This window comes from Amblyraja radiata, chromosome 30 (genome assembly GCF_010909765.2).
Source record: "Amblyraja radiata isolate CabotCenter1 chromosome 30, sAmbRad1.1.pri, whole genome shotgun sequence".
NCBI classification, from domain to species: Eukaryota; Metazoa; Chordata; class Chondrichthyes; order Rajiformes; family Rajidae; genus Amblyraja; species Amblyraja radiata.
In genome coordinates, this window is record NC_045985.1 from 1,547,092 (window position 1) to 1,573,092 (window position 26,001).

The 26,001-nt window shown below is 47.5% G+C and overlaps 1 protein-coding gene and 1 long non-coding RNA gene across 2 annotated transcripts in view; one reads left to right on the plus strand and one right to left on the minus strand.

The window, feature by feature from the left end:
• LOC116990070 (butyrophilin subfamily 1 member A1-like) overlaps positions 1–26,001 on the plus strand; it is a gene marked incomplete at its 3' end in the record, with an annotated part of 338,852 nt that overhangs the window by 107,596 nt on the left and 205,255 nt on the right. The window lies entirely within an intron of this gene.
• On the minus strand, positions 2,755–20,961 carry LOC116990081. The gene is made up of 5 exons (XR_004416402.1): positions 20,654–20,961; positions 17,857–18,020; positions 17,541–17,618; positions 15,214–15,565; positions 2,755–2,765 (listed from the first exon to the last, which is right to left on the minus strand). It is a non-coding gene; the product is annotated as an uncharacterized LOC116990081 (long non-coding RNA).

Below are 26,001 nucleotides of genomic sequence, written 5' to 3' on the forward strand. Positions count from 1 at the left end.
GGAGACTGCAAGGTGACTTGGATAGGCTGGGTGAGTGGGCAAATGTTTGGCAGATGCAGTATAATGTGGATAAATGTGAGGTTATCCATTTTGGTGGCAAAAACAGGAAAGCAGACTATTATCTAAATGGTGGCCGACTAGGAAAAGGGGAGATGCAGCGAGACCTGGGTGTCATGGTACATCAGTCATTGAAAGTGGGCATGCAGGTGCAGCAGGCAGTGAAGAAAGCGAATGGTATGTTAGCTTTCATAGCAAAAGGATTTGAGTATAGGAGCAGGGAGGTTCTACTGCAGTTGTACAGGGTCTTGGTGAGACCACACCTGGAGTATTGCGTACAGTTTTGGTCTCCAAATCTGAGGAAGGACATTATTGCCATAGAGGGAGTGCAGAGAAGGTTCACCAGACTGATTCCTGGGATGTCAGGACTGTCTTATGAAGAAAGACTGGATAGACTTGGTTTATACTCTCTAGAATTTAGGAGATTGAGAGGGGATCTTATAGAAACTTACAAAATTCTTAAGGGGTTGGACAGGCTAGATGCAGGAAGATTGCTCCCGATGTTGGGGAAGTCCAGGACAAGGGGTCACAGCTTAAGGATAAGGGGGTAATCCGTTAAAACCGAGATGAGAATAACTTTTTTCACACAGAGAGTGGTGAATCTCTGGAACTCCCTGCCACAGAGGGTAGTCGAGGCCAGTTCATTGGCTATATTTAAGAGGGAGTTAGATGTGGCCCTTGTGGCTAAGGGGATCAGAGGGTATGGAGACAAGGCAGGTACGGGATACTGAGTTGGATGATCAGCCATGATCATATTGAATGGCGGTGCAGGCTCGAAGGGCCGAATGGCCTACTCCTGCACCTAATTTCTATGTTTCTATATGACAGTCCCACCATCCCGGGAATTAACCTGGTGAACCTACGCTGCACTCCCTCAATAGCAAGGATGTCGTTCCTCAAATTAGGAGACCAAAACTGCACACAATACTCCAGATGTGGTCCCACCAGGACAACTGCAGTAGGACCCCCTAAACGCCAGGGCGGCCACGGTGGTGCTGCCTTACATCGCTTGAGCCGCCGGAGACCCTGGTTCAATCCCGACTACGGGTGCTGTCTGTGTGGAGTTTATACGTTCTCCCCGTGACCGCGTGGGGTTTCTCCTTCCTTCCACACTTCAAATACGTGCAGGAATGTAGTTTAATTGAATTGGCGTATGTGTAAATTGTCCCTAGTGGGTGTAGGATAGTGTTAGTATGTGGGGATCGCTGGTTGGTGTGGAAAATGATCACCAATGCATCCACGATTTCTAAGGCCACCTCCTTGAGTACTCTGGGATGCAGACCATCAGGTCCTGGGGATTTATCTATCTTCAGTCCCAACAGTTTACCTAACACCATTTCCTGAATAAAGTGGATTCCCTTCAGTTCCTCCCTCCCATTAGATCCTTGGTCCGCATGTATTTCTGGGAGATTGTTTGTGTCTTCCTTAGTGACGACAAACCAAAGTACTTGTTTAACTGTTCTGCCATTTCCTTGTTTCCCATTATAAATTCACCAGTTTCTGACTGTAAGGGACCTACATTTGTGTTCACTAATCTTTTCCTCTTCACGTACCTGAAGAAGCTTTTACAGACAGTTTTTATATTTCCCGCAAGCTTTCTTTCATGTTCTATTTCCCCATCTTAATTAACCCCTTTGTCCTCTGTAGAATTCTAAATGTCCCCCAGTCCTCTGGTTTGCTGCTTCCTCTGGCCAATTTATATGCCTCTTCCTTGGATTTAACACTATCCTTAATTTCCCTCGTTAGCTACGGAAGAGTCACCTGCGCCATTTTATTTTTTCGCCAGACAGGGATGAACAATTTTTGTAGTTCATCCATGCGATCCTTAAATCTTTGCCATTCCATCTCCACAGTCAACCCTTTAAGTATCATTTGCCTGTCTATCAAGTATCATTTGACCCCCCTTCAGCTGTGACTAGATTAGTGAAGTAATCTTTGAGAAATAGGTTGGTACAGTATAATCCTCTTATCAGGAGAGTACTTGTAGATACTTATAAGACAAAGTCTTGACTTAAATTTCGGCTCTCGGACGGGAAATCTCAATATCATCACCCCACACACACACGCACCCACACACGCTCACACATTCACACACTCACGCACACCCACATACAGTGGCTTGCAAAAGTTTTCATACCCCTTGAACTTTTCCACATTTTGTCACGTTACAACCACAAACGTAAATGTATTTTATTGGGATTTTATGTGATAGACCAACACAAAGTGGTGCATAATTGTGAAGTGGAAGGATAAGGATACATGGTTTTCACAATTTTTTACAAATAAAAAACTGACAAGTGTGGCGTGCAAAAGTATTCAGCCCCCCTGAGTCAATACTTTGTATAACCACCTTTTCGCTGCAATTACAGCTGCAAGTCTTTTGGGGTATGTCTCTACCAGCTTTGCACATCTAGAGACTGAAATTTTTGCCCATTCCTCTTTGCAAAATAGCTCAAGCTCAGTCAAATTGGATGGAGAGCGTCTGTGAACAGCAATTCTCGAGTCTTGCCAGAGATTCTCAATTGGATTTAGGTCTGGAATTTGACTGGGCCATTCTAACACATGAATATGCTTTGATCTAAACCATTCCATTGTAGCTCTGGCTGTATGTTTAGGGTCGTTGTCCTGCTGGAAGGTGAACCTCCGCCCCAGTCTCAAGTCTTTTGCAGACTCTAACAGGTTTTCTTCCAAGATTGCCCTGTATTTGACTCCATCCATCTTCCCATCAACCCTGACCAGCTTCCCTGTCCCTGCTGAAGAAAAGCATCCCCACAGCATGATGCTGCCACCACCATGTTTCACAGTGGGGATGGTGTGTTCAGGGTGATGTGCAGTGTTAGTTTTCCGCCACACATAGCGTTTTGCATTTAGGCCAAAAACTTCAATTTTGGTCTCATCTGACCAGAGCACCTTCCTCCACATGTTTGCTGTGTCCCCTACATGGCTTGTGGCAAACTGCAAACGGAACTTCTTATGGTTTTTTTCAACAATGGCTTTCTTCTTCCCCCTCCCATTGGAATTGTGTAATATGGTGCATACTGCAGCCAGTCTTTTAACTTACACTTGAATACAATATATATGCTTTAAATTGGATAGGAACGTTTTTGAAAGGGGGGAAGCTGTGCGATCACTGACCACTGGTCTTGGGGGTACCCGGTGAGGGAGTGGACCAACCGAGTGGGGAAAGGGTGTGGAAGAAAGATGTCCCCCCTCCAAGGGTAGGAACTTTTTGAAATTTGATGTATTAAAATCATGTTTTAGTGCACTGTAGAAGTATGATTTCAATGTTTTTTGTATGAAGTATTTTTAAGAGGTAACTTTTTAAGGGGTAACTTTATCCACACAAAGGGTGATGGGTGTATGGAACAAGCTGCCAGAGGAGGTAGTTGAGGCAGGGACCATCCCAACATTTAAGAAAAAGTTAGACTAATCCATGGATAGGACAGGTTTGGAGGTATGGACCAAAAGCAGGTAGCGTAGCTGGGACATGTTTGCGGGTGTGGGCATGTTGGGCCGAAGGGCCTGTTATCACACTGTATCACTCTATGACTACATTATACCTCCACCATGCATGAATGATTCAAAATCAAGTGATCGAGTTTTATTGCCATATACTCTAGCATAGAAACATAGAAAATAGTTGCAGGAATAGGCCATCGGCCCTTCGAGCCAGCACTGCCATTCAATATGATCATGGCTATTCATCTAAAATCAGTACCCCTTTCCTGTTTTTTCCCCATATCCCTTGATGTTGTTAGCCCCAAGAATTAAATGTAACTCTCTCTTGAAAACATCCAGTGAATTGGCCTGCACTGCCTTCTGTGGCAGAGAATTCCACAGATTCACGTCTCTGCGTGAAGAAAGTTTGTTCTCATCTCAGTCCTAACTGGCCCCCCCCTTTATTCTTAAACTGTGACCCATGGTTCTGAACGCCCCCAACATCGGAAACATTTTTCCTGCAGTTACAGTAAGTGAAAATCTAGCAGGCAAGCAGGATGCTTTCACCAACCACCCCCATTTGAAGTCAACTATCTTCCACCGTTTCTACCCAGTGCTTGGTACTTACTTCCAGCAGCCACTGGTTGTCCTCCAGGATGCACTCTCTCTCCTCTCAACCCCCCTCTCTCCCCTCCATCTTTCTTTCCCCTCTCTCTCTCTCTCTCCTCTCTCCCTCTCTGTTTCTCCTCTCACCCCTCTCTCCCCCCCCCCTCTCTCCGCCCCTTTCTCTCTCCCCCTCTCTCTCTCCCCCTCCCTCTCCCCCTCTCTCTCCCCCTCTCTCCTCTCCCCCCTTTCCCCTAACTCTCTCTCCCCTTCTCTCCCCCCCTCTCTCTCTCTCCCTCACGTCCCCCTCTCTCTCTCTCTCTCTCCCTCCCTATCCCCCCCTCTCCCTCTCCACACACTCTCCCCTCTCTGTCTCCCCTCTCTCTCTCTCTCTCCTCTCTCCCTCTCCACACACTCTCCCCTCTCTCTCTCTCATCTCTCTTTCCTCCTCTCTCCTCCTCTCTCTCCCTCTCTCTCCCCCATATCTCCCCCCCACCTCACTCTTCCCCTGGCTCTCTCTTCCCTCTCTCTCTATCTCCTCTTTCTCTTTGCTCCCCCCATCTCTCTCTCTTTCCCCTGTTTCTCTCCTTCCCCCTCTCTCCCTCTTCCCCCTCTCTCTTTTACCACCCCTCTCTCTCCCATTCTCTCCAACCCTCTCCACCCCCTCTCTCTCTTCCCTTTCACCCCTCCCTCTCTCCCCTCCCACCTCACTCTCCCCCCTTTCTCCCCTACCTCTTTCCCATCTCCCTCTTCTCTCTCTCCATTCACTCACCCCCCTGTCTCTCTCCTCCCCCCCCCCTCTCTCTCCCCCCTGTCTCCCTGTCTCCTTCTGCCCTCTATCTCTCTCTCTCTCCACCTCCCTTTAAGAGTCTGTCCCTTCGGCACAGAGACTCTCGCGGCAGCGGCGTTTCAGACGCCCCCGACGGCCCGGGACACTCGCACTGTCCGCAGTTCTCAGGTCGGCTCGCCTGCCCCGACCCCGCAAAAACGAATTGAAAAAGAAAAATGCGGTTTTTCGGGTTACGGGCCGAAAACCCGTATATTGCATATTGGGAACAGTTTGCAAAAGATCTAAACACACTACTGAGGACTCCTCATATTTATACTTAACTTATGGCCATTCCGAAACACCCGTCCCCCCCCCCCCAGATTTGACAACTGATTCACCTGGTTAGTTCCATCTCCGGCTGCTTGGTTGGATCTACAGTCGGCGGCTGCACATCCAACCAAGAGAAGAGGCGCAACGTTACTTACAGCCGCCAACTGACGAGCTTCCCCGGACCGCACAGATCCCTGGCACGTGGCGCTAAAGGACAAATTGCGCAGGGACTGAACTCAGCGTGAGAACTCGGTCGTGAGCGTGAGGGCGTGAGAAATTGCTCCAGGGCGTGATTCTCACGCTGAAAGCGTGAGAGTTGGCAGCCCTGCCGGCCTGTCAGTTTAGGTGGACGGCCATGTCTTGGTAGGTTTGCAGTTGTGCCATACTCTTTCCATTTTCGGACGATGGATTGAACAGTGCTCCGTGAGATGTTCAAAGCTTGGGATATTTCTTTATAACCTAACCCTGCTTTAAACTTCTCCACAACTTTATCCCTGACCTCTCTGGTGTGTTCCTTGGGCTTCATGGTGCTGTTTGTTCACTAATGTTCTCTACCAAACATCTGAGGCCTTCACAGAACAGCTGTATTTATACTGAGATTAGATTACACACAAGTGGACTCTATTTACTAATTAGGTGACTTCTGAAGGCAATTGGTTGCACTGGATTTTATTTAGGGGTATCAGAGTAAAGGGGGCTGAATACATTTGCACTCCACACTTTTCAGTTTTTTATTTGTAAAAAAATTTGAAAACCATGTATCAATTTCCTTCCACTTCACAATTATGCACCACTTTGTGTTGGTCTATCACATAAAATCCCAATAAAATACATTTACGTTTGTGGTTGTAACGTGACAAAATGTGGAAAAGTTCAAGGGGTATGAATACTTTTGCAAGCCACTGTATATACATAACACACACACTCACGCACACACATTCACACAGACTCGCTCAAACACGCTCGCGCACACCACACACACACACACTCACGTACACCCACACATACACACTCACACACACACACTCACTCACTCACTCACGCACACCCACATAAAAACACACACTCAAGCACACACATGCACACATACACACCATACACACACACCTACATATATACACAACACAAGCTCACGCACACCCATTCACACACTCACACACACACACATGCATTACACATATACACACCACACACATTCACACACCCACATATATACACAACACACCCACACACACATATATACACAACACAAGCTCTCTCACAAACACATATATACACAACACAAGCGCTCTCACATACACACACATACACACACATCCCAGAGAACTTAAGGAATAGCTCCAGAAATAGTGGATGCATTAGTGATAATTTTTCAAAACTCTTTAGATTCTGGAGTAGTTCCTGAGGATTGGAGAGTAGCTAATGTAACCCCTCTTTTTAAAAAGGAAGGGAGAGAGAAAACGGGGAATTACAGACCAGTTAGTCTAACATCGGTAGTGGGGAAACTGCTGGAGTCAGTTATTAAAGATGGGATAGCAGCACATTTGGAAAGTGGTGAAATCATTGGACAAAGTCAGCATGGATTTACGAAAGGTAAATCATGTCTGACGAATCTTATAGAATTTTTCGAGGATGTAACTAGTAGAGTGGACAGGGGAGAACCAGTGGATGTGTTATATCTGGACATTCAGAAGGCTTTCGACAAGGTCCCACATAAGAGATTAGTATACAAACTTAAAGCACGTGGTATTGGGGGTTCAGTATTGATGTGGATAGAGAACTGGCTGGCAAACAGGAAGCAAAGAGTAGGAGTAAACGGGTCCTTTTCACAATGGCAGGCAGTGACTAGTGGGGTACCGCAAGGCTCAGTGCTGGGACCCCAGCTATTTACAATTTATATTTTGAAGATGTTACTCGGGAAATTGATGAGGGTAAAGCAGTGGATGTTGTGTATATGGACTTCAGTAAGGCCTTTGACAAGGTTCCTCATGGAAGGTTGGTTAAGAAGGTTCAATGGTTGGGTATTAATGGTGGAGTAGCAAGATGGATTCAACAGTGCCTGAATGGGAGATGCCAGTGAGTAATGGTGGATGGTTGTTTGTCAGGTTGGAGGCCAGTGACGAGTGGGGTGCCACAGGGATCTGTGTTGGGTCCACTGTTGTTTGTCATGTACATCAATGATCTGGACGATGGTGTGGTAAATTGGATTAGTAAGTATGCAGATGATACTAAGATAGGTGGGGTTGCGGGTAATGAAGTAGAGTTTCAAAGTCTACAGAGAGATTTATGCCAGTTGGAAGAGTGGGCTGAAAGATGGCAGATGGAGTTTAATGCTGATAAGTGTGAGGTGCTACATCTTGGCAGGACAAATCAAAATAGGACGTACATGGTAAATGGTAGGGAATTGAAGAATGTAGGTGAACAGAGGGATCTGGGAATAACTGTGCACAGTTCCCTGAAAGTGGAATCTCATGTAGATAGGGTGGTAAAGAAAGCTTTTGGTGTGCTGGCCTTTATAAATCAGAGCATTGAGTATAGAAGTTGGGATGTAATGTTAAAATTGTACAAGGCATTGGTGAGGCCAATTCTGGAGTATGGTGTACAATTTTGGTCGCCTAATTATAGGAAGGATGTCAACAAAATAGAGAGAGTACAGAGGAGATTTACTAGAATGTTGCCTGGGTTTCAGCAGCTAAGTTACAGAGAAAGGTTGAACAAGTTAGGGCTTTATTCTTTGGAGCGCAGAAGGTTAAGGGGGGACTTGATAGAGGTTTTTAAAATGATGAGAGGGATAGACAGAGTTGACGTGGAAAAGCTTTTCCCACTGAGAGTAGGGAAGATTCAAACAAGGGGACATGACTTGAGAATTAAGGGACTGAAGTTTAGGGGTAACATGAGGGGGAACTTCTTTACTCAGAGAGTGGTAGCTGTGTGGATCTTATAGAAACTTACACAATTCTTATGGGGTTGGACAGGCTTGATGCAGGAAGATTGTTTCCGATGTTGGGGAAGTCCAGGACAAGGGGTCACAGCTTAAGGATAAGGGGGAAATCCTTTAAGACCGAGATGAGAAAAACATTTTTCACACAGAGAGTGGTGAATCTCTGGAACTCTCTGCCACAGAGGGTAGTTGAGGCCAGTTCATTGGCTATATTTAAGAGGGAGTTAGATGTGGCCCTTGTGGTTAAAGGGATCAGGGGGTATAGCGAGAAGGCAGGAACAGGATACTGAGTTGGATGTGATCAGCCATGATCATATTGAATGGTGGTGCAGGCTCGAAGGGCCGAATGGCCTACTCCTGCACCTATTTTCTATGTATCTATGTATCTATATACGCACACACACAAACCAAGATCTTACCTTGGTGGCCTCGTATCCTTTTCCACTCTGAAAACAGAAACAACAAACAAGACTGATATGAAGAGAACTGTCTGAAATCTAATCTCCAATTAATTTTATAGCAAGAAGCTCCTGATAGACCCCGTGCAGTATCACTACATACAGTCCATAGCAGGGACATGTGGTCAAGGGAGGCAGACCCGTACCTGTCACACTCCCAATGAAAATAGCTGTTAAGAAAAGTAAAGAAAATAATAACAAAATAATATAAATATTTTTCCACTGATCTGTGTTAATAATGTCATTTCTATATGAAGCGAATCATTTTTTATAGTCAACATCATGACGAGCTGAGCCTCCGCTCTGATTGCGCCACCACTTAGAAACTGTATGGAGCGCGGGCAATAAGCGTGTGCCTGTTACTGTCTCTATGTCTGTCACCAATGTAATGTGTGTAAAACCCCTTCATTACATGTCCTCACCTTCCATAGTCCAGTTAACTTATTTCACGTATAAATATATTACACTTGTGCTCACTGCTCTCACATAAAACTGTAATAAAAAGCACCAGGGGAGGCAGGGATCACGTCTGCCTCACAAGGGGGCGTGTCTCCCTCCACGTTAGCGAGCTTCAGCAGTCGGGGAACGTGGCGGCCCGGGGCTGCTCTTGGTGTTGTTACCGATTAGATCCCTCGAATTGTCAGAGCCGAGACATCACTGGGCCGCCATGAAGAAGTGGGGAGTGTAGTGTGTGTGGGACTGGGCTACATCTACAATGGTGGGGAGTGTGGTCTGTGTGATGGACTGGGCTACATCTTCAATGGTGGTAAGTGTGGTGTGTGTGGGACTGGGCTACATCTACAATGGTGGGGAGTGTTGTCTGTGTGATGGACTGGGCTACATCTACAATAGTGGGGAGTGTGGTGTGTGTGTGATGGACTGGGCTACATCTACAATGGTGGGAGTGTGGTGTGTGGGACTGGGCTACATCTACAATGGTGGGGAGTGTGGTGTGTGTGGGACTGGGCTACATCTACAATGGTGGGGAGTGTGGTGTGTGTGTGGGACTGGGCTACATCTACAATGGGTGGGGAGTGTGGTGTGTGTGGGACTGGGCTACATCTACAATGGTGGGGGGGGGGTGTGGTGTGTGTGGGACTGGGCTACATCTACAATGGTGGGGAGTGTGGTGTGTGTGGGACTGGGCTACATCTACAATGGTGGGGAGTGTGGTCTGTGTGGGACTGGGCTACATCTACAATGGTGGGGAGTGTGGTATTTGTGGGACTGGGCTACATCTACAATGGTGGGGAGTGTGGTATGTGTGGGACTGGGCTACATCTACAATGGTGGGGAGTGTGGTGTGTGTGGGACTGGGCTACATCTACAATGGTGGGGAGTGTGGTGTGTGTGGGACTGGGCTACATCTACAATGGTGGGGAGTGTGGTGTGTGTGGGACTGGGCTACATCTATATCTTTCAGTAATTACGATCTCGGCTAGACAGGCTGAATCTCCTCAGTCTCCTAAGCAAGTGGAGACATTGGGTGACATATTGGCTGTTGATTCTCTGATCTTGGTCCACAACAGATCACTGTGAATATTAACACCGAGATACATGAGGCTCTCACCCACTTGTACTTCGGCAACATTGATGCTGATTGGGGCTTGTACATCAGCGGCATTCCTGAAATTAACGCACAGACACGCACGCCTTCAGGATGTGGGAGGAAACCGGAGCACCCGGAGGAAACCCGTCACAGGGAAAACATGCAAACTCCACACAGACAGCACCCGAGGTCAGGATCGAACCCTCGTCTCTGGCACTGTGAGATATCAATTCTCCCAGCAGCACCACTGTGTGGCCATTGATTCTCATTTGTGAATATTTCTATACTAAATTCTTACCATTTTCTACGATGGATTTGCGCCGTTCCAGCTCTGGAAGGAGAAACCAGTGTTACATTTGAACAATGAGCATCAGAGACAATGACTATCAGAGTCACAGGTCAATCCAAACAAGGCTGGAAATAAGTGCAGAACAATGAGGGAAGTTCCGCGCGGGTCAGGCAGCTACAGTGAGGAACAGAATTCCTGGTTCACATTGACAGGGTCTCATCAGGCCTGAACAATGTCAGATGGTGACAGGTGTGACACAAGTGTAGCGGGAAAACAAATGTTGTGTAAGATGTGAAGGGCAGGAGAGGGGAATGACGAGGAACGGATCAGGTGAATAAATACACTGTGGATCCGGGGACGTTTCAATCATTCACCCACGACCAACAGTTGTTGTAAGAAACATAGAAATTAGGTGCAGGAGTAGGCCATTCGGCCCTTCGAGCCTGCACCGCCATTCAATATGATCATGGCTGATCATCCAACTCAGTATCCTGTACCTGCCTTCTCTCCATACCCTCTGATCCCTTTAGCCACAAGGGCCACATCTAACTCCCTCTTAAATATAGCCAATGAACTGGCCTCGACTACCCTCTGTGGCAGAGAGTTCCACAGATTCACCACTCTCTGTGTGAAAAAAGTTCTTCTCATCTCGGTTTTAAAGGTTTTCCCCCTGATCCTTAAGCTGTGACCCCTTGTCCTGGACTTCCCCAACATCGGGAACAATCTTCCTGCATCTATCCTGTCCAACCCCTTAAGAATTTTGTAAGTTTCTATAAGATACCCTCTCATTCTCCTAAATTCTAGAGAGTATAAACCAAGTCTATCCAGTCTTTCTTCATAAGACAGTCCTGACATCCCAGGAATCAGTCTGGTGAACCTTCTCTGTACTCCCTCTATGGCAAGAATGTCCTTCCTCAGATTTCGAGACCAAAACTGTATGCAATACTCCAGGTGTGGTCTCACCAAGACCCTTTACAACTGCAGTAGAACCTCCCTGCTCCTATACTCAAATCCTTTTGCTATGAAAGCTAACATACCATTCGCTTTCTTCACTGCCTGCTGCACCTGCATGCCTACTTTCAATGACTGGTGTACCATGACACCCAGGTCTCGCTGCATCTCCCCTTTTCCTAATCGGCCACCATTTAGATAATAGTCTGCTTTCCTGTTTTTGCCACCAAAATGGATAACCTCACCTCACAAATGGATAACCTCACCTCACAATTGTGAAGACGGTGATTATTGTGTGTAACGGTTGTGGACAATGTTGAATCGGGAAGCTGCGAGATGCCGGGTTCAAAGGCAGGCGGTCCCCCAGCCTCTGCTCAGCCTCATTAGATCAGTGTAGGAGAGCGAGGGAGGGCTCACACTGGGACGGGACACACAATGAAAGTGACAAGTGAGCAAAAGCTCAGGTTGACAACGGGGAAGTGAACAGAGATGTTAAGCATTGCAAGGGGAGGGGCGCCGTCCTATGGCTGCCTAGCCTGCAGCTGTCTGTTTTTTTTCGTTTCTTTTTCTTATTTTTAGTTAGTTTAGTGATTTGGTTTGAGTAGTTCTAGCTTTTTATGTGTGGGGGAGGGGCGAGGGGAGGGGGAAACTAATTTTCAGGGTCCCTACCTGGTCGGAGATGCAGCTTTTCTCCGGCCGGCAGCTTCGACCTGTCCCCGCGGCCTAACAGCGGGCCTGGAGCGGCGTCTCCTGAGGGGACCGCCTGGAGCTTCAGCATCGGCGGCACCGGCTCAGCAGCGGCGGCGGCGGCGGCACCGGCTCAGCAGCGGCGGCGGAGCTGCGGGTCGGAGGACGGCGGTGCAGTGCTGGAGCGCCATTACGGGGCTGGCGGTGACTTCGCTGAACTGGAGCTGGGTCCGTTGCGGAGCTGCGGGTCTGTGGAGCGGCTGCGGGCGGCGGCACTGAACTTTCCATTCGGCGCGGCCCTGTCGGGTCCGGAAGCCACGGTCTCGAGTAAGGAGGCCCGACTATGGGTGGACATGGGGATGGAACTGGACTTTGTGACTTTTGATGTTGAAACTATCTTTTATTGTTATGTTGTATACTTTTTTATGTGCTGCATGGCAAAATAATTTCACTACACCGAAAGGTGTATGTGACCAAAATAAAATTTGAACTTTGAACTTAATCGAAATGATGACCCCATCTGTGATCGGTCTCTCCACAGTGGAGATCAAATACAGGAAACAGAGAGAGGTCCATGTCGCGGGACGGACGGTAACACACACACACACACACGTCACACACACACACACACGTCACACACACACGTCACACACACGTCACACACACGTCACACACTCACACACGTCACACACACACATGTCACACACACACGTCACACACACACACACACACGTCACACACACACACACGTCACATACACACACACACGTCACACACACACGTCACACACACACACACACGCACACGTCACACACACACACACGTCACACACACACACACACACGTCACACACACACACATGTCACACACACACACGTCACACACACGTCACACACACACACGCCACACACACACACACACGTCACACACACACGTCACACTCACACACACACGTCCCACACACACACACACACGTCACACACACACACACACGTCACAGACACACACACACACAGTCACAGACACACACACACACGTCACACACACACACGTCACACACACACACACGTGACACACACACACACACACGCACACACACGTCACACACACACACGTCACACACACACACGTCACACACACACACGTCACACACACACACACACATGTCACACACACACACACACACACATGTCACACACACACGTCACACACACACACATCACATACACACACACGTCACACACACACACGTCTCACACACACACACACACGTCTCGGGCACACACACACACGTCTCTCACACACACACACACACACACACACACACACACGTCACATCTGCCCCTTTACCCCATTATCCCCACCTCCCGGGACACTGATATTCTCTCCAGGGGCGACAGTTACCGCTGGAAGGTGGAAGCCCCGCGGAGAGTGCTCTGGTTTTCCACTGAAGTTACAGTGGGAATCTGGGAGAATCCCACCCGGATTTCCTCACCTGCATCTTACGCTGTTGTTTAACGTACCTTTAATGCGTCTGTTTTGTTTCACGTTCCAATAAAACACAGCACCGTGGGCGGCAATGAGAAGACAAATGGTGAGGACCAGCGGCAGGACCCAGTCAGGAACTCCAGCAGGAAAGATATCATCTGCAGAGTGAAGACAGTGAACGGCGCATATAGTAAACTGTCTTTAAAAATCAGTGATCATTTCCCCACAGAAGTGAGATGTGGATAAATCATCACTGGGAAACATGTGAGCACCTCAGTGAGCATTCTGGACAGTCGGGGTTTCAATGGAATGTAAATCACCTTTATACTTCAATGATCAAACAGCAACATTTACAAACCTGATATTTTAACAATTGCCTCACGTTGTATGTTTAACCATCTGTACTGAACAACACACTTGAACTTGTTTGTTGATTGCCTCATTACTGTCACGTTGCGCTCCACATTTACAAGACCTTCCGTATCTTCATGGTACATTGTTTCAGCTTGTGGTAAAACCTGTCCATCCTCACCGATCCACAGCATCTCTGGTCCAGGATACCATCCACTGGACTTACACACGAGCTGGATTCCATCTCCCTGGTACCCCGTCAACCGAATCCGGATCAAACTCCCCAAAGCTGCATCAGTGACAGGTGTAGAAATAACAATAGTCAGGAAGAATAGCAACTTGGACCATACAGCATTTTGTTCAAGTACTCAAACCTCTTGCAACAATACTTATACAATTTCTAATTATTTCTAGTTCCAATGGAAAGTCATTGAGCAGAAATGTCAACTCTGCTTCTCTCTCCCCAGATGCTGCCTGACCTGCAGAATGTTTTCAGCATCGCGGTGAATTAAATCCAGGCTGAAGTGACAGGGTAAATGGCTGGAACCTGGATAGTGAGGTGGAACGGAGGTATCTGGGGGTCCAAGTATCTGGCCACCTGGAAGTAGCACTCATGGTCAATATTGGGAAATTTGAAGTCAACCTCCACAACCAACCAATATTCACCTTGAATGCCTCTGGGGCAAGGACTTAGATGTGGCAGCATTTGTTTGATACATCTAGAAGGGTTTCCTGACACACTAGGCAGTTAATACATCGCTCGGTGGGATTATACTTGACCTTGATTTGGGAAATGAGCGCAACGAGGTGGAGTTTCAAAGGGAGAGTATATATATGTATATGTATATATATATGTGTACATATATGCTGCATATGGCAAGTACATTTTTCCTTCAGTAAGGAGACAAAGACTGTACACTGTGCCCCAGGTGAGATCTCAACAACATCCTGTACAACTGTGATGCATCTTCCCTACATCCATTCTCCATTCCCCTCAATGAAAAACACTGGGACAGATGTGATGGAACTCCAGTTAAATACATTCCCATGGCTGCCCTTCATTTACTCAAAGGTAGACAAAAATGCTGGAGAAAGTGGGTGAGGCAGCATCTATGGAGCGAAGGAAACAGGCAACGTTTCGGGATGAAACCCTTTCTCCATTTACTCAAGTTACTTCTCAATATAAACATTACAACAGCAGCAAGTTCTTAATTATGTAATTATAAATCAACATTGTTGAGTGAACGCTCTTTACAATCTGTTCGTTTTACATTTATCGTCAATCATCGGTGTTTTACTTACTCACCTCGAACTTGTAGATGAGCTGGAGAACCTTCATACTCGGTTCCCTCTGTAACTGAACATGTATATTCCCCTTCATCAAACCTTCTTACGTTCTTTATTCTGAGGGAAATGTTCCCTTTGGTCACTTCATCTTTAAACAGTTCGGCCCTTGCTCTGTAATCCTGGTGTTGAGCGAGGGCGTCATTGTGTCCATGTCTGTACACAAGGACTGGCGAGATGAGACCTGTCTTCCTCCACTGCACGACCATGTCGCTGGTCAATATATCTGGTACAAGCTGACATTCCAACACCACATCTCCACCTACAGTGGCTACAAAACCATCGCCCGGTACAATAACGAGAAATTCACCTGCGGGTCAATTCAAATAATTGGAAATATAATTATTTAAGGAATCAATAAAGATAATCCCTTATTGAAGGTCGAGTCGCAGGTACATAAGGTGGTCAAAAAGGCTTTTGGCTCTTTGGCCTTGATCAGTCAGAGTATTGAGTACAGAACTTGCAGTTGTATAAGACGTTGGTGAAACCGCATTTAGAATATTGTGTTCAGTTCTTGTCACCAGGTTATAGGAAATATATTGTCAAGCTTGAGAATCTTCAGAAAAGATTTATGAGGATGTTGCCAGGACTAGAGGGTGTGAGCTACAGGGAGAGGTTGAGTAAGCTAGGTCTCTATTCCATGGAGCGCAGGAGGATGAGGGGAGATCTTATAGAGGTGTACAAAATCATGAGAGGAATAGATCGGGTAGACGCACAGAGTCTTTTACCCAGAGTAGGGGAATCGCAGACCACAGGACATAGGTTCAAGGTGAAGGGGAAAAGATTTAATGGGAATTCGAGGGGTAACATTTTCACACAGAGGGTGGTGGGTGTATGGAACAAGCTGCTAGAGGAGGTAGTTGAGCCTGGGACTATCCAATCTTTTAAGAAACAGTTCGACAGGTACATGGATAGGACAGGATAGGTTTAGAGGGATATGGACCAAGCGCAGGCAGGTGGGACTAGTGTAGATGGGACATTGTTGGCCGGTGTGGACAAGTTGGGCCAAAGGGCCTGTTTCCACACTGTATCACTCTATGACTAGTGTAGATGGGACATTGTTGGCCGGTGTGGGCAAGTTGGGCCAAAGGGCCAGTTTCCACACTGTATCACTCCATGACTAGTGTAGATGGTACATAAGGTGGTCAAAAAGGCTTTTGGCTCTTTGGCCTTCATCAGTCAGAGTATTGAGTACAGAACTTGCATTTGTATAAGAAGTTGGTGAAACCGCATTTAGAATATTGTGTTCAGTTCTGGCCACCAGGTTATAGGAAATATATTGTCAAGCTTGAGAAACTTCAGAAAAGATTTACGAGGATGTTGCCAGGACTAGAGGGTGTGAGCTACAGGGAGAGGTTGAGTAGGCTGGGTCTCTATTCCATGGAGCGCAGGAGGATGAGGGGAGATGTTATAGAGGTGTACAAAATCATGAGAGGAATAGATCGGGTAGATGCACAGAGTCTTTTACCCAGAGTAGGGGAATCGAGGACCACAGGACATAGGTCTGAAGAAGGGTTTCGGCCCGAAACGTCGCCTATTTCCTTTGCTCCATAGATGCTGCTGCACCCGCTGAGTTTCTCCAGCGATTTTGTGTGCCTTAGATGGGACATTGTTGGCCGGTGTGGGCGAATTGGGCCGAAGGGCCTGTTTCCACACTGTATCACTCTATGACTAGTGTAGATGGGACATTGTTGGCCGGTGTGGGCAAGTAGGGCCGAAGGGCCTGTTTCCATGCTGTATCACTCTATGACTATGTCTCTAATGGGGTTAGGGAGGGAGAGATAGATCAGCCATGATTGAATGGCGGAGTAGACTTGATGGGTGGAATGACCTTAATCTGCTCCTATCACTAATAACCTTATAATCGCAGGCTCGAAGGGCCGAATGGCCTACTCCTGCACCTAATTTCTATAATCCAGGGATGAAGCCAGGATATGAACATTTTCACTGGTTGTCCACGATTATTTTTTTACATAACATTGGGGCCTCAACACCAATCCCCGTGGGACACCACTCCTTCCATCTTGCCACCCAGAGAGAAAAATGATCATCATCCACTCTCTGCTTCCTGCTATCCTGATTATCCACGAAAATGAAGTTGCCTCCTACTCCTGCAGTTCCCATCATCGCTCACAGAGGGAGGAAGAACCTCCTACCTGATCGTATTAAGTGATGTGGACAACAGCATTAAAATGAATGATTTTAAAATATGAATCTTCTGACTCCATGAAGCCCCCTCCATGAGATAAATAAATAGAAATCAGACCAGGTGTTGTGGTCATTACCGTGGGCTGAGCTGAGGATCCCATTCAGTAACAACACAGCGCAGTGAACCACTCCCATCCCAGTGGAGGGGTCAGTGCCTGAGGGAGGGAGAGAGAGAGAGAGAAGTGTTAGACAGACCCGTGATGGGCACGAAGCTGTCACCCCCCTCTCCCCCTCCATCCCCGCTGCCGATGTCCACCACCCCCACTCACTGTTGACCAGGGGGTGAAAGGTCACACCTTGTGCAGGGTGAAAGGTCACACCTTGTGCGGGGTGAAAGGTCACACCTTGTGCGGGGGTGAAAGGTCACACCATGTGCGGGGTGAAAGGTCACACCTTGTGCGGTGTGGCCAAGGGCAACCGGTGGCCAAAGGACTCCAGGCTCCGCACCGGGACCCCGGCTCCCTTTACAATCTGCTCCTTGAGTCTCCCGTCACGGGGGCCGGGTCTGGGACAAACCTCTCCCGGGAATTTCTACAGTCTCAGTTTCGCCATCAAACCTGTCAATAGACAATATAGAACAGACAATAGGTGCAGGAGTAGGCCATTCGGCCCTTCGAGCCTGCACCACCATTCAATGTGATCATGGCTGATCATCCCCAATCAGTACCCCGTTCCTGCCTTCTCCCCATATCCCCTGACTCCGCTATCTTTAAGAGCCCTATCTAGCTCTCTCTTGAAAGCATCCAGAGAACCGGCCTCCACCGCCCTCTGAGGGCAGAGAATTCCACAGACTCACAACTCTCTGGGTGAAAAAATGTTTCCTCATCTCCGTTTTCAAGGCTTACTCCTTATTCTTAAACTGTGGCCCCTGGTTCTGGACTCCCCCAACATCGGGAATATGTTTCCTGCCTCTAGCGTGTTCAAACCCTTAGTAGTCTTTTATGTTTCAATAAGATTCCCTCTCATCCTTTTAAATTCCAGAATATACAAGCACAGCCGGTCCATTCTATCAACATATGACAGTCCCGCCATCCCTGGAATTAACCTTGTGAACCTACTCCGCACTGCCTCAATAGCAAGAATGTCCTTCCTCAAGTTTGGAGACCAAAACTACACACAAAAGGGGGGTTGCATGTAAGGTCACTGGGCCATAGGGCTTGACGCACGGAGCCGCTCAATCCATCTGGAGGACATCCGTACCTTCCGGTATATGTTATTACTGCAAGAAACGTGTACTTTCCTACCTGTTAAAAACCGCCAAAATTTTGAATTTTGGCGCTGAAAATAATTGTGGATGTTGGGGAAAGTGTGAGAGACTTTGAAATGAAGGTAAAGAGAAGCGAGAGCTGAAGGGACAACAACAACTAAAGTGCTTGGTAAACATTGGCCGTGCAGATATCAGAATTGAAAATATTGGGAATTATCGCGTTTGCTCACTGCATTTCATCAACAGTAAGGCATTATTTGTGTTTTTTCTTGATTCCTTTGGCATCTAAAAATTATCAGAAGTGATAAATCTGGCTGTAAATTTTTCTTCAGAGGCGTTTTCATTTTGTATGCAAAAACCCACTTGGGAACCATGGGCGATTAAAAAAAATTACAGCCAGATTTATCACTTCTGAAACTTTTTAGATGCCAAAGGAATCAAGAAAAAACACAAATAATGCCTTAGTTGATGAAATGCAGTGAGCAAACGGCGAATGTTCGCCAAGCACTCTGGCTGTTGTTGTCCCTTCAGCTCTCACTTCTATCTACCGTCATTTCTCCTCACTTTTGGAATTCTGAAGTAGTATAAATGTCTCTCCCGCTTATCCCGATTTCCATAATTATTTACAGCGCAAACATTGACATTTTCGGCGGGTTTTAACGGGTCGGCTATGTTGGAAACAATGGTAAGTGCCTACCTGCAGTTCATCGCGTGTAATCCACTTGGTGTAGCGTAGCAACAGGACGGGTCATGGCATCTAAAACGTTTCAGAAGTGATAAATCTGGCTGTAATTTTTTTTAATCGCCCATGGTTCCCAAGTGGGCTTTTACATACAAAATGAAAACGCATCTGAAGAAAAATGTACAGCCAGATTTATCACTTCTGAGAATTTTTAGATACCAAAGGAATCAAGAAAAAACACAAATAATGCCTTACTGTTGATGAAATGCAGTGAGCAAACGCGATAATTCCCAATATTTTCAATTCGGATATCTGCATGGCCAATGTTTACCAAGCACTTTAGCTGTTGTTGTCCCTTCAGCTCTCGCTTCTATTTACCTTCATTTCGCTTCACGTTTGGAATTCTAAAGTTGGGTACGATGTCTCTCACACTTACCCCAACTCCCACAATTTTTTTCAGCGCAAAAATTCTACATTTTGGCGGTTTTTAACAGGTAGGAAAGTACGCGTTTCTTGCATTAATAACATATCCTGGAAGTTCCGGATGTCCTCCAGATGGATTGAGCGGTTCCGTGCGTCAAGCCCTATGACCCAGTGACCTTACGTGCAACCCCCCTATATAAGAAAGCCGAGGAGCTGCTCTGAGACCGGGGTTCCTCAGGGAGACCGCGCCGGGCTTGGGGGAGTGCGGTAAGTAGGAAGTGAGGAAGGGGGTTACAGAGGAGGCAGTCGCTGTGAAATTCTGGTTGTTACATTAATATGTTCTCAGCAGTAACACATTGACTGTTTCAGCGTAGTTTGTCGCCGCCGCCGGCCCAGAGTTTCACACAGTGGAGCAGCAAGTTCCCTTCTTGCAATCGCGGCCACATCCCGCCCGCCCGCCCGTCACATACAGAATGTGACCACTGGGATTAAACAAATCCCGGTGACCGGCCAGCTCTCCCGATGTGTCACCGACAGCCGCCTCCCTCCCTCCCTCCCTCCCTCCCTCCCTGACCCGCACCGGCTCCCGAGCGACCAGACTTCGGAAACCTACCGGGGCCTGGGACCGAGCCGTGCCCGGAAACCTACCGGGGCCTGGGACCGAGCCGTGCCCGGAAACCTACCGGGGCCTGGGACCGAGCCGTGCCCGGTAACCTACCGGGGCCTGGGACCGAGCCGTGCCCCGGGGGCAGTGGGCCGGGCCGGGCCGGGACAGCGGGGATTCCCTTTCACCGAATGCCGCTGGCAAACGGGTGAGTGATCGATCGCTTTGTCCCAGCGGCTCCGGCGCCGTGAGTTGTCCCGGAGACCCCACTCACCTGATCAATCCCCGGCCGGCGCGGCCGCTTCCCCTCCCTCCCTCCCTCCCTCCGGCCGGGACCCTCCTTACCCCCGGGGGCCGAGTCTGTCACCGGCGCCCAGCAACAGCGCGGAGTAAAGTAACCGGCGTCAGACAGAGCGCTTTCTTCAGCCTGGAGTCCGGGACTCCCGCAGGGGAACAGCGGCCGCCGGGGGAGACAGAGACAGAGACAGAGAGAGGTTGAAATCCTCTCAAGTTTTCATCTAACGGAAGCCAGAAATGGGCGCGGTGAAGAAAGTGAAACCGGGCGAAGTTTCCTCAAAGCTAGACAAGTGGGGGCGGGGGGAAGAAGAAAGGAAGTGGTGGAGCCAGATGGCTGAGGGAGAGCTGAGAAGGGGAAATTAGAGAAGTCAATGTTCATACCGCTGGGGTGTAAACTGCCCAAGTGAAATATGAGGTGCTGCTCCTCCAATATGCGGTGAGACTCACTCTGGCCATGGAGGAGGCTCAGGACAGAAATGTCAGATTCAAGTGGCCTCCTACTCCCCTTAGATTCAAGGAAACAAAATTTCGTTCAGACCGAAAGGTCTGAATGACAATAAAACGAATCTAATCTAAAGTGAGTTTATTGTCATGTGTCCCTGTATAGGACAATTAAATTCTTGCTTTGCTTAAGGACACAGAACATAGTAGGCATTTACTATAAAACAGATAAATGTGTCCATATACCATAATATAAATATATACACACATGAATAAATAAACTGATAAAGTGCAAATAACATAAAGTGGTTATTAATAATCAGAAGGTACACAAAATTGCTGGGGAAACTCAGCGGGTGCAGCAGCATCTATGGAGCGAAGGAAATAGGCGACGTTTCGGGCCGAAACCCTTCTTCAGACTGATGGGGGGTGGGGGAAAGAAAGAGGGAAAAGGGGAGGAGGAGGAGGAGCCCGAGGGCGGGCGGATGGGAGGGTGGGAGGAGACAGCTAGAGGGTTAAGGAAGGGGAGGAGACAGCAAGGGCTAGCCAAATTGGGAGAATTCTATGTTAATGCCATAAGGACGCAAGGTCCCCAGACGGAATATGAGGTGCTGTTCCTCCAATTTCCGCTGTTGCTCACTCTGGCAATGGAGGAGACCCAGGACAGAGAGGTCGGATTGGGAATGGGAGGGGGAGTTGAAGTGCTGAGCCACCGGGAGGTCAGGTAGGTTATTGCGGACTGAGCGGAGGTGTTCGGCGAAACGATCGCCCAACCTACGCTTGGTCTCACCGATGTAAATCAGCTGACATCTAGAGCAGCGGATGCAGTAGATGAGGTTGGAGGAGATACAGGTGAACCTTTGTCGCACCTGGAACGACTGCTTGGGACCTTGGATGGATGCAGTTCCCTTTTGAACACATTAATAATCAGAGTTTTGTCCGAGCGAGGTTTAATAGCCTGATGGCTGTGGGGAAGTAGCTATTCCTGAACCTGGTTGTTGCAGTCTTCAGGCTCCTGTACCTTCTACCTGTAGGTAGCAGGGAGATGAGTGTGTGGCCAGGATGGTGTGGGTCTTTGATGATACTGCCAGCCTTTTTGAGGCAGCGACTGCGATAAATCCCCTCGATGGAAGGAAGGTCAGAGCCGATGATGGACTGGGCAGTGTTTACTACTTTTTGTAGTCTTTTCCTCTCCAGGCCGCTCAAATTGCCGAACCAAGCCACGATGCAACCGGTCAGCATGCTCTCTATTGTGCACCTGTAGAAGTTAGAGAGAGTCTTCCTTGACAAACTGACTCTCCGTAATCTTCTCAGGTACTAGAGGCGCTGATGAGCTTTCTTGATAATTGCATAGTGTTCTTGGATTCGGAATGGGAGGGGGAGTTGAAGTGCTGAGCCACCGGGAGATCAGGTTGGTTATTGCGAACAGGTTTCCTCAATGTGGGCCGGAGTCTTGGACAACTCTGACAGAGTGGCCCAGTATTCAGTTCAGCCCATCTTCACACACCCCCCACCCCCTCGCCCTCTCTCAGTCCCGGGGCCGCGCTGAGTCTCTGCTTTTCCCCCCAGTCTCCGTCACCCTGGATGTGGAAACAGCTGGTCCGCAGCTCGAGGTGTCTGAGGGTCGTAAGAGGGTGAGACTGACCTGGACCCGGAGGAGTCTGCCTGACACCGGGAAGAGGTTTATAGACTGGCCGTGTGTGCTGGGATTGGAAGGATTCACACACACATACATATATATATATATATAGATGTATAGGGAGGTTTCACGGCAGTCGGGTCACGACCCATGACCCGTACTGTTGCTACGCTACACCAAGTGGAGTACACGCGATGAACTGCAGGTAGGCACTGACCATTGTTTCCAACATAGCCGACCCGTTAAAACCCGCCGAAATTGTCAATTTTTGCGCTGTAAATAATTATGGAAATTGGGATTAGCGTGAGAGACATTTATCCTACTTCAGAATTCCAAAAGTGAGGAGAAATGACGGTAGATAGAAGTGAGAGCTGAAGGGACAACAACAGCCAGAGTGCTTGGCAAACATTGGCCGTTTGCTCACTGCATTTCATCAACTAAGCCATTATTTGTGTATTTTCTTGATTCCTTTGGCATCTAAAAAGTTTCAGAAGTGATAAATCTGACTGTAAAATTTTGAAATCGCCCATGGTTCTCAAGTGGGTTTTTACACAAAATGAAAACGCCTCTGAAGCAAAATTTACTCCGAGATGGATTCTTAGAGCAGCTTGTAATGGAGCCGACCAGAGAAAAGGCAATTCTGGATTTAGTGTTATCCAATAAACCAGATATGATAAGAGAACTCGAGGTAAAGGAACCGCTTGGAGGTAGTGATCATAATATGATTAGTTTTAACCTGCAATTTGAGAAGGAGAAGGTTAAATTGGAAGTGTCAGTGATGTAGTTGAACAAAGGGGACTATGAAGGCATGAGAGGGGAGCTGGCCAAGGTAGACTGGAAAGGGATCGTAGCAGGAATGACGGTGGAACAGCAATGGCAGGAATTTCTGGGCATAATCCGGAAGACGCAGGATTATTTCATTCCAAAAAGGAAGAAAGATTCTAAGGGGAGTAGGAGGCAACCGTGGCTGACAAGAGAAGTTAGGGATAGAATAAAACTAAAAGAAAAGATTTATAACACAGCAAAGAGTAGCCGGAAGCCAGAGGATTGGGAAACTTTCATAGGACAACAGAAGGAAACAAAACGGGCAATACGGGCTGAAAAGATGAAGTACGAGGGGAAGCTGGCCAGGAATATAAAGAAGGACAGTAAAAGCTTCTTTAGATATGTTAAGGGAAAAAGAATAGCAAAGTCAAATGTGGGTCACTTGAAGGCAGACACGGATGAAATTATTATGGGCAACAAGGAAATGGCAGAAGAGTTGAACAGGTACTTCGGATATGTCTTCACTAAGGAAGACACAAACAATCTCCCAGATGTACTGGAGGACAGAGGATCTAAGGGGGTAGAGGAACTGAAAGAAATTTTCATTCGGCGAGAAATAGTATTGGGTAGGCTAATTGGACTGAATCCCCTGGGCCTGATGGTCTGCATCCCAGGGTCTTCAGGGAGGTGGCTCTAGAAATAGTGGATGCATTGGTGATCATTTTCCAATGTTTAATAGATTCAGGATCAATTCCTGTGGATTGGAAGATAGCTAATGTTATCCCACTTTTCAAGAAACATAGAAAATAGGTGCAGGAATAGGCCATTCGGCCCTTCGAGCCTGCACCGCCATTCAATATGATAATGGCTGATCATCCAACTCAGTATCCTGTACCTGCCTTCTCTCCATACCCCCTGGTCCCTTTAGCCACAAGGGCCACATCTAACTCCCTCTTAAATATAGCCAATGAACTGGCCTCAACTACCTTCTGTGGCAGAGAATTCCAGAGATTCACCACTCTCTGTGTGAAAAATGTTTTCCTCATCTCGGTCCTAAAAGATTTCCCCCTTATCCATAAACTGTGACCCCTTGTTCTGGACTTCCCCAACATCGGGAACAATCTTCCTGCATCTAGCCTGTCCAACCCCTTAAGAATTTTGTAAGTTTCTATAAGATCCCCCCTCAATCTTCTAAATTCTAGCGAGTACAAACCGAGTCTATCCAGTTTTTCTTCATATGAAAGTCCTGACATCCCAGTAATCAGTCTGGTGAACCTTCTCTGTACTCCCTCTATGGCAAGAATGTCCTTCCTCAGATTAGGAGACCAAAACTGTACGCAATACTCCAGGTGTGGTCTCACCAAGACCCTGTACAACTGCAGTAGAACCTCCCTGCTCCTATACTCAAATCCTTTTGCTATGAATGCTAACATACCATTCGTCTTCTTCACTGCCTGCTGCACCTGCATGCCTACTTTCAATGACTGGTGTACCATGACACCCAGGTCTCATTGCATCTCCCCCTTTCCTAATCGACCACCATTCAGATAATAAAGGAGCGAGAGAGAGAAACAGTGTATTATCGACCAATAGCCTGACTTCGGTGGTGGGAAAGATGCTGGAGTCAATTATTAAAGAGGTAATAATGGGGCATTTGGATAGCAGTAAAAGGATTAGTCCATGTCAGCATGGATTTATGAAAGGGAAATCATGCTTGACTAATCTGGAATTTTTTGAGGGTGTGACAAGTAAAATCGATGAAGGGGAGCCAGTGGATGTAGTGTATCTAAACTTTCAGAAAGCCTTTGATAAGGTCCCGCACGGGAGGTTGGTGACTAAAATTAGAGCACATGGTATTGGGGGTAGGGTGTTGACGTGGATAGAAAATTGGTTGGCAGACCGGAAGCAAAGAGTAGGAGTGAATGGGTCCTTTTCAGAATGTCAGGCAGTGGCGAGTGGAGTGCCGCAAGGCTCGGTGTTGGGGCCGCAATTGTTTACCATATATATTAATGATTTGGAAGAGGGAATCAGGAGCAACAGTAGGAAATTTTTGGATGACACAAAGCTGGGTGGCAATGTGAATTGTGAAGAGGATGTTAGGAGGTTGCAGGGTGACCTGGACAGGTTGAGTGAGTGGGCAGATGTGTGGCAGAGGCAGTATAATGTGGATAAATGTGAGGTTATCCACTTCGGTGGCAAAAACAAGGGGGTAGATTATTATCTCAATGGGGTTAGGTAAGGGGAAGGTGCAGTGAGACCTCGGTGTCCTTGTACACCAGTCGCTGAAAGTTGCCGTGCAGGTACAGCAGGCAGTGAAGAAAGCTAATGCAATGTTGGCCTTCATAACAAGAGGATTTCAGTATAGGAGTAAAGAGGTTTTTCTGCAGTTGTATAGGGCTCTGATAAGACCACATCTGGAGTTTTGTGTAGTTTTGGTCTCTTAATAAGAATAAGGAGTAAGCCATTTAGAACGGAGACGA